We start from the raw sequence: 16,233 nt of genomic DNA on the forward strand, positions 1-16,233 counted from the left end.
GGGAAGTTTTCATGGTAGTATTCTGTGCTTTAGACTAGGTTTCCAGTCATTAGGAAGGTTTGGAGGAAAGCGCATAGCATCAGAGGAAAACGTAATCTTAACGTCCTTTTCAGCATAACATGCAATGTTAATTATTAAGACAACCCCCTGCCTCCGGCTTTGCTGCCATTCGGTAGCAAGCGGTATGACTTTTGTCCTCAAAATAATATAGAAATAGATTCAAGATTAATTTTCAAGGTCCAAATTCCCACTCTGCAAAATATGACTGAGTCTAAAACCTTCAAATATTTTTACCACTTCGGTTCTCGATTACAGAAGCATTTTAGTAATTTAGCTAGTGGTGCCCAAGTTTGGTAGGTCTGATAACTTTTGTTCGTCACCATAAAGAGAACAAAATCGAATAAATATGCTTCGAAATCATTGATTGTATCAGTTGTACGTGCTGTAGCTTAGAGTGCGAATTCCGCAACGGTAAATCAACTGGGCTTTTTCGGTTGTTATTTTGTTTACCAACAACAAGGTTCGTGCAGAACCTATCGATCAAGATCGCTCACGAAAAAGCATTATTCATCCACTTTGAGCGTCCTCGTTTGATATCCCGCATTCCGCTCGTTGTGCAGCTTTCCGTGCATGCCAAAGAAAGTTTGGGAACGGACAGAGTCGCTCGATAGATGACCAAATTCTCTTAGCCACGGAGCTGCGTTGAGCGCTTGACGCGCGTAGTGGACTCTTGTATCACAAGGAAGCTTTCGGAAAAATCTCACGAGGTGAGACCGTAAACAACTCGGGATTTTCTTTACTTTATCTGTTCGTTAAATCGATCTTTATCTTCAACACGCAAATCTTCAATTATAAATTTCCTTTTCAGAGTTTATCCTAAGCATCTTTGAACATAACGATTCGTGTTTGGACACAAACCCAACAATATTATCAATGGCTTCGATTGTATACGATCAGATGAACAACACGAGACGTGAGAACAGTTAGAGTCCATTGGCTGTTTGATTTATTTCAATTATTTAGTCAACATTAATGGCTAGATCCATAAGTAACTGACACCTTTGCGGACTGGGAAATCCCTTTAAACAAAGATTGTCTCGTTGCTCAACCAAGTTACCGAAAATCCGCAATGTGCGCCTTGGCCATAATGTCAACAAGCACCCCTCGCGAATAAGCGCCCCCCTTGCCTCCCCCCCGTCTCTCACTTTCTTACATAGAAAAATCAAGCTGTTTCTGTTGCCACTTTATCCACTACAACTTGAATCAATACAGGAGAATTGTTTCATTTTAGTTAAGTCAATTCCTGGTTTTTCTATTTCCATGTGCTTGCTTTTCTTTTAATTATTTGTCAAATTGCCGCCCTCTTGGTATACGCTGTTAACTTCTCAGGAACAACTAGACCTTCTCTGGCCTTCGAGGACCAAACAATCTTAGATAATAAAGTCATTGAGATGCGTTTGAAGAAAACATTTGGCAATGAATAAGTTCACCCCTCAATTAAGCGCCCTTCTTCCAAAAAGTTCCCCTTTCTTTAGCCGAGTTTTCAGATAAGCAGAGCAGGGATGGCGCAGTGGTGAGAGTTAAATTCCTGGACCTGGCCCATGTTAGACGTGGCTTCAGTTTGTTGTTGGTTCTCAGTCGTCCTTGCTCCAAGGGATTTCGCCCGTGTCCTCGGGTTTTTCTCGCTCCACAAAAACCAACATTCTAAATTCCAATTCGACCTGAAAACAGTGGACAGGAAAAGCCACTCGTGGAATGTTCGTTTTATCCTCAATAATCGCACTGGCGCTTATTCTAGGAAATCCGGTATTTGGATGCGTTTCAAGGTCGTAAGTATACGTGAGATGAAGGCGACCGTGAGACGCAAGTTTTGATAAAAGAATAACTGATATTGTCCTCTCAAACACCCTATTTCAAGGTAAAATGATGCAGTTGAAAGAACTTCATGGTTAGAATTTGAGTTTGAACTTGTTAAAAACCATGATCCTTGTGCCACAAGAAAACCACAAGAACCTTGGGAAAGAGATTATTAATAGTTTACAATCTCTTGCCTTGGGGTTTTCCATGGGAAGCCCAAGTAATAAGCTGTTGAAACACAACACTTCCATTTGCTGCGAGGTGAGAGTCACATTTCGCTAAATCAAACGGTTGTTACGTAATGGTTTACTCGCAAAGGTAACGCATCGCTTTTCGTTTCGCATATGGCCTTTCTCTAACGGAAAATGAAAAACATCCGTCCTCTTTTTCAGTGAGCCTTTGTCACCTGTAAGTAAGATTGATGTATTAGAGAAGAGCAAGGATTCTGGCTATTTTAATATTAAACCGAATTCGGGAATCCTGAAGAAACTACGTTAGGTAACCACTTTGCTTTCCGCCCCAAGCCAAAAATAACTTAAGTTACACCGACATATTCAACGCTCTCATTTCTTCTCTCTGTTCCCTTATTTTTTCTCGGCAGCGGCTTATTAAAGACACGCTAAAAACCATGAGCAGCGGTGTATAAAAGTGGAAAGGTACCCTTTATACGATAAGTTCGCGTCTCATATAAGTCGCAGATTATTTTCCTCGTAAACAAAGGCCCTACTGTTACAGCTGGAAAAAAAAACCCGTTAAGCTCACGTAGGCTTATAACTTTAGAATATATTCAGCTTTGTATACCGTGCTCTCTGATGAAATTCCAGCTTGGCGGTTTCAAAGATAAGCTCTCCCACCCAAAGGATAACATAATCAAGTGTCATGGACTTCTTCTTTAGTCTGTAAAGAACACTTCGTGGTCATTTCTTACATCCAACTATACTGATCTCCCTGCTTGCACTTTAGAGATCCAAAACGCCCTACAGCACTCGCCCTTCTAGAAGCATTTCTGAATCTCTAAAGCGAGAGACGCTGGAGACTGGTTGCCTCGCCAGCCAAGGTTTAAGAGAGTGTCTCTGTAAGAGCGGTCCGGTCGATTTTGCTTGAGACACGGATTTCGCTCATTTCTTGTGTGTTGTAAGACATTCATGTACCTATACTAAAACCACAATCCGTTTGATCGGATCTCTTTATTTTTCAGAGTTTTACGGAAATTAAATTTCACTCGAGCGAAGGCTTGTCGTGACACTTTTCAAGACTTTAATTTAAGACAACTTTGAAGGACAATTTACAAAAAACTACGGAACTTAGCAAAAAATAAATACCACAGCCATGTATATTAACTCTATCTTATCCATCGAGGCGACTTTCGTGAACATCACGTTTCAATCAAGGAAGCAGGAAGACTTGAATGACACCTTATCCGTTCGCTTAAGTCACACATGCCAAAACCGATCAAATTCAATGTAAATTTTTGAAAAAGTGAGGCGTTCTTAACTGATCCAAGTAACATAGCTAGGAAGTAGGTGCCATAGAAAAGGTAACTACAGAAAAAGACTTTGCGGCCCGACCTTTACGAAAACTTTATAACTCAGTGAACTTACCTAATTTTCGGCAATCTCCAAGTTTAGCCGCCATTTTGAGGATTTGTCAACATGAAGCGTAACTGATATAAATCAAGCAGGTAGATCTAAAACCGTCAGCAATACATACGAAAGCAATTCAAATTAACTTTACTTTCAATTCAAGCGGCAAAATTTGAAATTTTTCGTTAAACTTACCATTCCCACATCCCCATGCGACCAATTCTTCCAACAATTAATACACTACAACTAGTGTTCGAATTCCCCTCGTCGATTCCATCGTAAGAAATAACCTGTGCCACTCAAGCATCGACTAGAATGTCAAGTACGAATCAAATAACATAACTGCTTCATCTTGGAGGCAATATCACGCTGGTATTTTGATTTTCTGATAGACAAGAACGGTAATCAGGTAGCGATCGCCATGTTTACCTCATAAAACTGATCGCTGACCAGCCGCTGAGTGAAAACAATACGGCTCAGTGGTGAGGGGCGGGGTGTGGGGTGGGTGCGGGCAGATTATCAAAGGATTTTTGGGAACATTCGAACATATGCATTAAAGTATCATAATAAGCATTAGGACTGTCAGTCTTAATGCAAAGGCATGCTTCGTGTTGCAGACAACTTTTGCTTTGCTTAGTATTTTTTTCTCTTTCAAGCACATTTCGTTCCAAATAGGACTGGCGTCAATTCATAGATTTATAAACAAATCTTTACCATGTAAATAAATGTTTTTAGGTAATCGAGATAACCATCGAACCTCTTGTATCGCTTTAGAAGTAACGTGTCTTGTCTTTGCCCAACTCTGAGAGCGTGGAGCGGCAAAGACGCGAGACACGAGTTTCGCGTCTCGCGGCTTCTCCATGCTCAGAGGATACGCGTGACCTCACTATCTTTAAGAAAAAAAAGGGACTGCTCGGAGTCTGTATTCCGTTCAACCATCTCATAAGAGTGACGCGAGTCTTTTCAATTGAATGAAAAAGTCACAAACCCATTCTTTACCTCACGAGCGTAACCACTGACCACTCACGAATTCACTCAATAAGCTTCTCCTTTGGCGCGGAAATTGAAATCGCATCGAGTAAACAAAGTTATAGTGAGTTCCTTTAGATCTCCCGGAGCTCCCAAAGCGATACAAGTTCGGGCCGAACTTGTATCGCTTTGGAAACAATTTCAAGTACAGGAAGAAGTCGTTCGTTAGCGAGACGTTCATTATGTCTCAGGACTGTTTTTTAAACAGCAAAGATGGAAAAAACTTTGGTTCATCGCATGGCTTAAGTGATTTTGTACGACTGTCCGAATGCAACGATGAAGTAAAACATCATTTGATAAGCTGCCACCTGTCTAAAGAGGTCTTATGTGAAAATGAGCTAATCTTGGCAAGGACTGGCCTATTTCACCTCGCTCAGGAGGGTAAACAAAAAAATTTGGATTAGCTATAGGCATCCCCACGTTTTGGGGAAGTTTTGGAGAAGTGCAAATGTAACATGTCAGTATCCTGATCATGATGGTGTCAGGAAGCGTATCCAAGGCAGAGATGTAATTACCTTGCATATGTCTCAGGACATTCAAAAGCTGTTTGGAGGTATTATTCCAGTTGAATCAGGTAGTCCTCAGTAACATTTTCTGTTATCTATTTTTGTCTCGTGACATATCTGCTCGAAAAGAGAAGAAACTCCTTATTAGATTAAGGGTGCTTAAGTACACATCACGTTATATGTACAATGTTGCTTGGTTTATAATCAATAATGTTTTTCTAGAAGATCAAATCACCTGAAAACGCAATACACTTATTCATGCATACGGTTCACAATTATCTGCGGTCAGTTTTCCTCAGTTTGTATGATTCTCATTAACCAGTATGATTAAATTTGCAGACTAAACCAACCCTTATTTGATTTAGAATAATAAAGTAAATAGTGCATGTCGGTTTTCAATTCCTGATGGATGCTACTGGGCTTCACTTTAACTGAGAAATTTGCAATCGCTTACCTCAGCTCTGTGGCCCATACCGTAAGAAGCACAAGAAAAAAGTTGATAATAGTGAGTCTTGGCTGAGACAAGAAGAATTAGAGAAGAATCTACGGTCCTCAGAAACGCCACTTTTAAACACGAGACAACTAAGGTAAATTGAATTAAGTGGTATTTGTTTTTTTGAAAACTATCGTTCAGATTATAAGATACGCGAATTACTCTCCCCACCGATTTTTTCGTACATTCTGTTGATAAAAAATTTCAGTAATTATTAAGGCTTTCTTGTTGATCGTCTTAATAGTAACAGTTTCCAGGATCCAAGGGCAGCAAAAGAGAGAACAATTTTCTGTGTAGCTAGGTAAGGCAACGTGCTGGCTTTATACTTCTTCCGGCGTGATAACGATAATGATGACAACGATGGGTAAAAAGCACTGTCCGCTATTAATGACGATCACCATAGTTATAAACAAATCTCAGTTATAGTCCTGAAAATAATCTAAATCGGCTTCATATCGCCAGAAGTCAAAGTTGCTCACACTCATTCTAAGGTTCGTGCGATTTTACGACGAATTTTCAATTCAGGTGTGTTGCGCGCGCGACTTTTGATAGAAAAAACCTGCACGCGCTATAACTTAAAAGAACGTGTCAGCTGAATGAATCAAATCTCTAGCATTTTGCATACATTCTTGGGAACTGCAAAAACGACTTAGAACAAACATTCTAAATATAGTGTTCATTCCGTGCAATGGGGCATTGACAAAAGGTTCTGGTGGAGAAGACACCTTATTTTATACCACTGATGACGAGCAAAAAAGGTCATATGGTACCCCGGTTAAAAATATATATTGATAACTCTATTAATTAATACCAGTTCTAATGTAAAGGAGAAAGTTATGAGATAAAATAAAAATTGTCTGTACCACGAAGCATGCCTCCAATGTTTAGGCTGGGAGTCCTGAAGCTTTTTAAGCATGTATTCGAATATCTTATGGCAATAAGCCCGCCGCCCACCCCCCACCCCACCCCGCGCTATACCATTTTCACTCAGCGGCTGGTCAGCGGTCACGTTTATGAGGTAAACATGGCGATCGCTTCCTGATTACCGTTCTTGTCGATCAGAAAATCAAAATACCAGCGTGATATTGCCTCCAAGATGAAGCAGTTATGTTATTTGATTCGTACTTCACATTCGAGTCGAAGCTTGGGTGGCACAGGTTTTTTCTTACGGTGGAATCGACTAGGGGAATTCGAACACTAGTTGTAGTGTTTGAATTGTTGGAAGAATTGGTCGCACGGGGATGTAGGAATGGTAAGTTCAACGAACAGTTTCAAATTTTGCCGCTTGAATTGAAAGTAAAGTTCATTTGAATTGCTTTCGTATGTATTTCTGACGGTTTTAGATCTACTTGCTTGATTTATATCTGCTACGCTCCATATTGACAAGTCCCTCAAAATGGCGGCTAAACTTGGAAATTGCCGAAAATTAGGTAAGTTCACAGAGTTATAAAGTTTTCGTAAAGGTCGGGCCGCAAAGTTTTTTTCTGCAGTTACCTTTTCTATAGCACTTACTTCCTAGCTATGTTAGTTGGATCAGTTAAGAACGCCTCACTTTTTCAAAAATTTACATTGAATTTGATCGGTTTTGGCATGTGTGACTTAAGCGAACGGATAAGGTGTCATTCAAGTCTTCCTGCTTCCTTGATTGAAACGTGATGTTCACGAAAGTCGCCTCGATGGATAAGATAGAGTTAATATACATGGCTGTGGTATTTATTTTTTGCTAAGTTCCGTAGTTTTTTGTAAATTGTCCTTCAAAGTTGTCTTAAATTAAAGTCTTGAAAAGTGTCACGACAAGCCTTCGCTCGAGTGAAATTTAATTTCCGTAAAACTCTGAAAAATAAAGAGATCCGATCAAACGGATTGTGGTTTTTGTATAGGTACATGAATGTCTTACAACACACAAGAAATGAGCGAAATCCGTGTCTCAAGCAAAATCGACCGGACCGCTCTTACAGAGACACTCTCTTAAAAGGCGATGAGGCAGAAGATTTAATGGTCTTTTACACAAAGCATACTTTTCCCTAGATGTAACAGTATTAGAAGGAAAAAAGTTTACTTCGACAAATATAGCACAACGCGTTTATTGATCGTAGGTTTGCACTAAAAACAAACTCATAATCTTAGAAAACAGACACGTGACCAGAAGAAGTAGAAGTCCATATGCAATTTTTATAGAAGTGAATGTGGTGAAGTGGGTGATCAACATTCCTCATTTAGCCACAGGACAACCAGGTTACGTAACAAACAGACGCATCTTGCTGTGACCTATCTTAGGGAGGGAGGTTATTGGAGGCTCGCTATTCGCTGTAATCACTCATCACTCGCTATTACAGGTTTCCCTGAACTTTCCGTAGAAACTGTAAAAATTTAGGAAGCTTGGCAGTAATCTGCTCCGATTCCCAGTTTCCCTCATTTAGTAATTGGTCCCATTCTTCGCAGTGGAGATGAACATCCGGCTTTTCGGGATTAACAAAGGACATCAAAGAAACAAAATGTATTAGTAATGCAAATGAATTAACAACAGTATACAAATGCTGTAGCAATACCCACATCAACTGATCCCAGTTAAGCACTGAAATAATTACTGATTGTAACTCCACGATACCTCATGGCCAAGCTTCAGACGAATTGTGAGTCCTTTCATCCAAATATTTTTCAACAACGTTAATCCGACCATTCACTTCTTGTTACCAAAGTTTTACTTCTAGTTAGTACCGAATCTTACTCAACTTTCCCAAATGAGTTGACATTACTATTAAATAAATGCGACCTTTTTCGCTTATTGCCTGTATCTTGCATAGTAATTAACAAAGACACGTCACCGAGCTGTTCACTTTGAGAGATGTGATGTGAATGTTATGTGAACGTAATGTAATGTGATTTGATGTGAATGCGATGTGGTCTGAATGTAACGTGATGTGAATATGATGTGAATGTGAATATGAATGCCAATGTAATGTGTGACGTGTGTGATGTGATCTGGCGTGACGTGAAATGATGTGATGTGATGGGAATTTGATGTAATGTGATGTGATATAACGACGTATGATGCAAGTAAGTGACGCATCGACGATTCAGTGAGCGAAGGGAAAGCTAGTTTGTTTGGTAGACACTTAATATCTAAGGCATTTATAGCGAGAGGAAAATAGGCAACGCAACATGGTAATGACTTAAGTTAGTCTTAGGACAAAACTAAAACATCTGCCTCTAGGCCCGAATCCGCTGCTTTCCTATGCAAACTTGTATAATAAAAGTCGTTCAATCCTACGAATGTATCTCCATATGCTCCGAAAAATAGTCAAGTTTAACGTATCTAAACCATAGTTATGCAACTTCAACTTCATATATCAGGTTTCGTTTACCTTGGGACAAAAAAACAAACATACGCTCACATTGCTTACTGAGCCACTTGTGAGCGAACGAAGAAAAAATAATATTCGTGAAGAATTACACCTAATGGTGAGGACGGATTTGAATCAGGGAAATGCATATAAGTGCTAAATTGTTTCTGTATGACTAGTAATACCTTCGCTTCTGATTCATTAAAACTGTACGCATCAGTCTGGTTGGCATTCACTTCTTTTGACTGGTCTTTGCAAACAGTCAAAGTGAACATGTCTCCGTCATCTTCATACTCATATCTCTTTCGAAGGCTGCGGCGCTGAAAAAACAAGTCAAACCCATCTGGTAGCTCGGAAATTGGTGGCAAACTTCAGCTGACCATCTTCAATCCTCATCTCCATGAGGTAGTTTTCTAGAATTTTGTGGTCTTCTTCTGCTTGTGGTGTCGTTGTGTGTGGAAACTTTGGAACTAAAAGAGGAAAGAAGTAAGGTGAGGCTATGTCCGTTTTTGTTCTGCATAATAACATGCATGCAGTTTTTTCATTTGAGTCTCAAACCTTAAATTATAGGCTTTACCATTTCGTCTTATGTGATGGGTGGACCAGCTGCTTTTTGTTTTCATTAATTCATTATTCTGCTAAGTTTTAATCGAACAGTTAGTTCAAATCGAATACCTGTGACCAGATAGGTACATTAGCCAATCGTAATAAGTGTACTCAATTAAATTCAACATCACAGAATTCGTTATAGTAACCATAGCAACAACTTGATTTGTTATAGCAACCATAGCAACAACTTACAATTTGGAGGAAGTTGAAAAATTAAAAACTGTCTTTGATGAAGATTTGTTGAAGATTGTTATGGCTATGTGTTTAAAGATTGGAATCACAAGCTCCACTTTCACAAAGACATTTGCTTATTCTCGGAAATTGTAATTTTTTTGAGAAGGAAGTTATTTCCATAAGGTACGTGGGACATCATCATTCAGTTTTTACTGGTCAAATATCACTTATTTAAGTTAATTATATTCAAATTGTACGCCCTGCCCTTTCACCAATCAGGCTAAAGGTGGCTATCAAACTTAGTCTGGCGTGCCAATAACCTATTTAGCCTGAAATTCTTCTGTTCTTGTGGACAGAATGGGAAGGAAATGCCAGACGCTGTAAGCAATTAGATAACCATTAATGTTCCAAAGTCATATCTGGAGAAGTAAATAACATGCAGAATGTTGTGGAATCATTTTACGTCTTTTATCTCAAGTTTGATAGAATTGTTTCCTCACATGTTCGTATTTTCAAACGACAATCAAATCCTACAGACGGCATTAGAATGTCGAGTTTCATTCTCTGATGAAATGTATCACAGATGTGGAAAATTGGTGAGTTCGATGCATCTCCGCTATGCTCGTCAGGCAAGATTTGTGTCAAGGAGTTTCTGACAGGAAGTGGAGCGCTGCGACGGAACGCCAAGGAACACGCTGAAGGGTCTTCGGTCCCGGGTTCTTTTTCTATGAGCCATACCTGATAACACAGAGGGATAATGTTAACATCTCTATAGAGAAAATTTGGTCGAGCCCCGGTTAATTTACACTATCTATAAGTGAAATCTTAGTGAACAGGCTTAGCAACACTTTTACATTCTTTAACTGACCAGACGCGAAAGAAAATGACAGAAGGTTCTCTTCTGCCGGACGTGTAATCATGCTTGTCTGTTATTGCAGTTTTAAGAATTTAAACAGGCTCCATTTCGATAGCTCAGAGTTCACCTGCAAAAAAATTACTTAAAAGTGCTCAAGGTATAACGATCACAAATCAAGACAATATCCCTTAATTCGTCGTGTTATCTCCCTGTACACTATGTGATACAATGTGGTTAACAGAACACGATGATGCTCACAGAGCTTCCTTAAAATCAACCGACACCATAGGTTTGATAAAGAGTATAGAAGGCCAGATCGTTAATAATATTTTGGTAAGGTAGAAACACGCCTTCAGGAGCCGTAAGAGAGTTAATAAAAACGTGGCTCGGATTAGGATGGGTAGGATGGAAAACTAACATTTTTCTCAATCGAACATTTTTATTTGTTAATTTAAAGAAAACGAAATGGTAGTAAAACACAATTAGAATTACATTAGCGTCATGGGCCTCATTAACGATGCTTAACAGATTACCGAACAACGGAACTTAATTTTCTCAAGATTGCACTTCATGATTGGTCGATTTTTTTAATCAGGTGATCTATAACATTGAGCGACTTCATTACGATTGAGGGAGACGTGAATTAGCTTGGGTTCGACATCTGTTTACCTGTAGCTTGACAAAGATACCTTGTCCTAGCTTAGCGACCATAGTTTAGAGGCGACAGTAGCCCCACCCCGGCAGAAAAAATGATTTGCTAAATGTTCAAATTACCTTGACTCGAACTTCTAAACCAGATGGAGTGAAGAAGGTGAGATCGTAACGTATGTCATCACTAGTTGTGCTGTGAACTGTGGGGGTTGTAGACTGTCTGTTCTCTGCGTTGAGAGACTTTTCAATCTGCTCAACTTCGATTGTCTCAACTTCCGCGAAGAATATCTTCCAACGATCGTCATCAGTTGATTCAATTCTATCTTTGATTTCCCCCAGGGTGAAAATGCCATCCTCTTCATCTACCAAAAGAAGTATACAAAAATCTCTAACTGATACCTCACCAATTCACCAAAAGACTCATAAAATCTGCAGGACTGACCTTCATCAACCTTGATTAGGTAGGCGTGACCAAAATGACACCAAATATCTACTGTGACCATCTCCTCCTCCTTTTCTTGGTAAATTTGCTTCAAAATCCCCAGCACCTTTTCTTTCAGGCTTTCCGTGTCCGCAAAACCAGAGGGTGTTTCCTTTGAAATAATATAGTCATTAGTTGATTTAGCTGGTAAGACCTGAAAACATATTTTTCACAGCTAGACGAACACAAGAACCATCACGCACAGTTTCTTGCACGAGAAAAAGTCCCGGAGTCAAAATAGACCTGGTGTTTGCCGTTCTCAATTTCTCTTCTGTGTTTGATGACAATTCTACGACTTGGTTTTATTACATCGTTAGTATTAAAACCTGTATATAGCTATAACTTAAGAAGAAGAAGCAACTGCAGTTCTGGACATTTATGCTGAATCTCTCGTAGTGCTTTCTTTTTACTTCCAAAGAACTTAATTCAGAGGGAAACTCACCCACAGATGGCTGAATAACTTAGAGACGAAGCTTGCTGGCTAAATTTGCTTTTGGCGGACGGAATGGATTGATATGTAACTTCTGCTAGCAATATCATTGAAACTCCTAGATTACCATCAAGGAAATATTGACTCGATGTACCAAGAAATTTTCAAAAGGGAGATTTAAGAGAATGTGTGATTATTAGAAAGGACAATTAGTGATCGAATCTCCAGTACAACTGGTTCTGTTTCCGTGAGTGTCTCAATGAACCATTTTTTTCAAAGTGAAACGGTGTTGGAATCCCTCTACCAGTACTCACAGGAGGGTTCCGAAAAAATGACAACAACAAATTAGGTTGAATTATGTGAGATAGAATGAAATTACTAGCTTTCACAGAGTTTGTTAGTAGGTATTTTCGTCCAAATGACGTGCTACATGACTCTGGCACGACAATGATTCGGACGTCGTACCCCTGTCCTGCCAAACAAAATTCATAAATTATACTAATGTATTTCGGCGGAATTTCGGAGTACCCGCTGAGAGTGCTTCAGTAAATACTGAATTTCGCTCGACGTTAGCCCGACATCTGATTCAGAGTCGTGCTTCCGCCGTGCTATGGTCGAACCTTAATTGCAATTAAGTTCGGAAGCACGACGTCTGAACTGGGCTTAAGTGAATCAAATGCAACGTGGGATTCAGATTTAACAGACAGGGGAACTTCAGTAGTTTGAAGTTCCGGGGATCTTTAAAGAGGATTCAACTGCTATAGCTTTTGTATTGTTTTGTATTCAAACAATGAGTTGAGGCCAGCACTTTTTTTAATTTGTCACGCATATTTGTCGTGGTAGCCAGTTCAAATAAGTGTCACAAAATCCTTCCTCAAATGTCATACATCACCAAGAAGTTATATCGAGCAAAGACATTAAATGTTAAAGACGATACGTCTATATTTTATTTGAATCGACATTTTTCGGCAATAAACAATGTTAGACAATGAAACGCGACTCTAAAGATGTATCTATCTGGTCAGGTTTTTCTGTCCTGTCGCCCTAACTATTTGCGTTTATTTTTATTTTGTGTGCATAGATCGATTTCATTTTCCTCTTTTAAAGTTATTCATACTATCAGGGTACTAAAAATGACATTTTCTGTCAACAAAGATAAACAATGTCTCTGCACGACTAATTTTTGCATGGTTTTATTTTCCAGAGGTAAAAATTTGATTCAGTGGGAAAGTTTTGGAGGAGTTTGAGGGTAAGTACGATTTCTGATTCAAAACAAATTCTCTTTATGAAGTTGATACAAAATCTAGTAATACGAAGATGAGGATAGCTCAGTCAATCAGTAGGAGGGTGTAATCTTGATTTGACACCAAATTCTCTATAACATTTTACATAGAAATTAATAGCTGTCGTAGTCAACAAATGCTCTTCAAACTAAGAGTTTTAGCGTAACTACAACTAATTCGAATTCGAGGTTAAGTTTTCTCTATGATATCCATAAATTATCCTCCAAACAGGTAATGAGAATAATTGAACTTTTCAGGTAGAAGTTGTTTTCTTGATCAAACACCAATATCTCGTCACTAATGTACATGAAAATGTGTAGCAGTTAGACGGAGATGGGTTTAAGAGCGAATTACAAATCAGGAGTTGTCTGGAGGCTAATTTATAAAAGTCTAACAAACACACGACATGCACGGATTCCCCACTTATTTTGAACAATTTCAGTCCCAAGGCTTTGATCGAATTATTTTTTGTGTGCTGGATTGCAGCATGTTCTCCAAGGTCTGCGAGCAAACATCATTGCGCCTAAAGCATGGACGAATACCAGTTTGAATCTTATACCGCGCCCGGCGTGGCAAAACCGCTGCGCCTGATCTACACAGATGTATAATCGCAAAACTACTTGCACTTGGTCATTTTAAGTTCCAGTTGTAAATTAGCTGTCTACTGCAACTTAAGCCCATAAGTGTCACGCGACGAAAATATTATAGGAGTGGTTTGAATGAGTTTGTTCTGCGTTTATGTTCAGCTGAGAAATGAACTCATGATCAGTGTAGTGTAAAGTCTCGGGTCGGAGTTGTGTGGGGCCTTAGTGACTCAAGGGCGACGTGGGATTCAGATATAACTAACAGAGCAATTTCATTAGTTTGAAGTTCCGAGGATTTCTTAAGAGGATTCAACTGCTATAGTTTTTGTATTGTTTTGCGATTGAACAATGAGTTGAGGAAAAACGTTTTTAAATTTGTCACGCAAATTTGTCTCGGTAGCTAGTCCAAATAAGTGTCACACATCACCAAGAAATTATACTGAGCAAAGAAAGCAAATGTTAAAAATGATACGTCTATATTTCATTTAGCTTGACGTTTTCCCGCAATAAACAATGTTTGACAATGAAACGCGACTCTAAAGATGTATCAATCTGATCAGGATTTCCTGTGCTGTCGCCATAGTTATTTGCGTTTATTTTTATTTTATGCGGATAGATTCATTTCATTTTCCTCCTTTTTATTTTTGTGTCATTTCTACCATCAGGATGCTAAATATGACATGTTTCTGTCTCCAAAGGTAAGCAACTTCCTTCACACGACTAATTTTCGCTTGTCTTTATTTTCCAGTGGTTGAAATTTGATTCACTCGAGTGAGGAAAGTTTTGGGGAAGTTTGAGGGTGAGTACGATTTCTGACTCAAAACAAATTCCAGCATATTCTGTCTAAACCCAAATAAGGAGGAATAAATTACACTTCCTCTTTGAATGATGTAAACATTGATTGCTTTAGGAACAACGCCTTTTGAGGCAACGTTTGGGAGCCGTATTCGCCTGTCGTGACGACAGAAATATTTCGCTATATCACAGATATTTTATCGCAATAGAAACAACCCTTTTACTTGCACACATGATCAAATATACAGTTATTCTCTTTACAGTGTTGATACAAAATCCAGAAATCAGATGATGAGAATAGCGCAATCAATCAGCATGAGGGTATGATCTTGATTTGACACCAAGTTCTCTCTACCACTTTACAAAGAAATTTACGGTAGATGGAAGGGAGACTTATGAATCACATCTTAACAGTCAGAGGGTCAACACTATGAAACACTCTTCAAAGTCGCAATTTGAGCCTAATTACGACTATTTTGAACAGTTATTCTCATGAAACTTTTATCAGATATTTTGCTGAGCAAATTTTGTTGAACTAAATCGAACACCTAGTAACAAACTGCTTTCTGTATCAGTATTCAAGCCAACATCATAGCCACTGTGGTATCGGATATACAACAGATCAAATTTAAGAGATTTAATTTAAAGCCGGGTGATGCAGGAAAGGCCCCGTTCTAATCAAATCAAAGTTTTCATGCTACAAACGAAAAACGTTGAAATCATAACGGCTCAAAGATATGATGCGTAAGTGCGAATGTTAGAGAAAAACAGTTACATCACCTATCAAATTCAAGAAGAGCGCCAAGTTATCTTCATGTGTCTCATAAGGGAGTCAGAAAGCAAAAATTTCTTTTAAAAAGAACATCACGATCCGATCAAAACTTGGTCATTTTGTTCTTGAGTACGATTCAATAGAATGAGTCAAACTGTGTTTATTCATTCTTCTTTTTTCTGGTTTTTAACCGGTCAGGTTTAATCGCCCTTACCACGGCTTTCTGCATTAACTATATTCTGCTACGAAAAAACCTCTTCAGTTTCTTGCTTTTAGTTTCAAAGTCATAGCATCGAAACATCATGCTAAAAATATAAACTTTCGACACCCAATGGCTCTGCATAGCTAATGCTGACTTGTTTTTCTTCTCAGAGAGAGGAATTTGATTTATTTGTATAGAGGAAATGTCACATGAGTTTGAGGGTAAGTGATTAAGATGTAACTTCTCTCTATGATATCCATAAAATTATCCTGCAAACAGGTAATGAGAATAATTAGACTTATCAGGTAGAAGTTGTTATCTTGATCGAACACCAATTTCTCGTGACTAATTTACAAGAAAATGTGTAGCAGTTAGACGAGAGAATACAATTAACAATCAGATCTTAGGAGTTAAAGGGCCCGGGTTTAAGAGCGAATTACAAATCAGGAGTTGTCTAGAGGCTAATTTATAAAAGTCTAACAAACACACGGCATGCACGGATTCCCTACTTGATTTGTACAATTTCAGTCCCAAAGCTTTGATTGAATTATTTTTTGTGTACTGGATTGCAGCATATTCTCTGA

General features: G+C 38.8%; 1 pseudogene; it reads right to left on the reverse strand.

The window, feature by feature from the left end:
- Window positions 1–7,631: 7,631 nt before the first annotated feature.
- LOC136277138 (uncharacterized) lies at window positions 7,632–15,676 on the reverse strand (annotated as a pseudogene).
- Window positions 15,677–16,233: the final 557 nt, after the last annotated feature.

Source organism: Pocillopora verrucosa, chromosome 12 (genome assembly GCF_036669915.1).
Source record: "Pocillopora verrucosa isolate sample1 chromosome 12, ASM3666991v2, whole genome shotgun sequence".
NCBI classification, from domain to species: domain Eukaryota; kingdom Metazoa; phylum Cnidaria; class Anthozoa; order Scleractinia; family Pocilloporidae; genus Pocillopora; species Pocillopora verrucosa.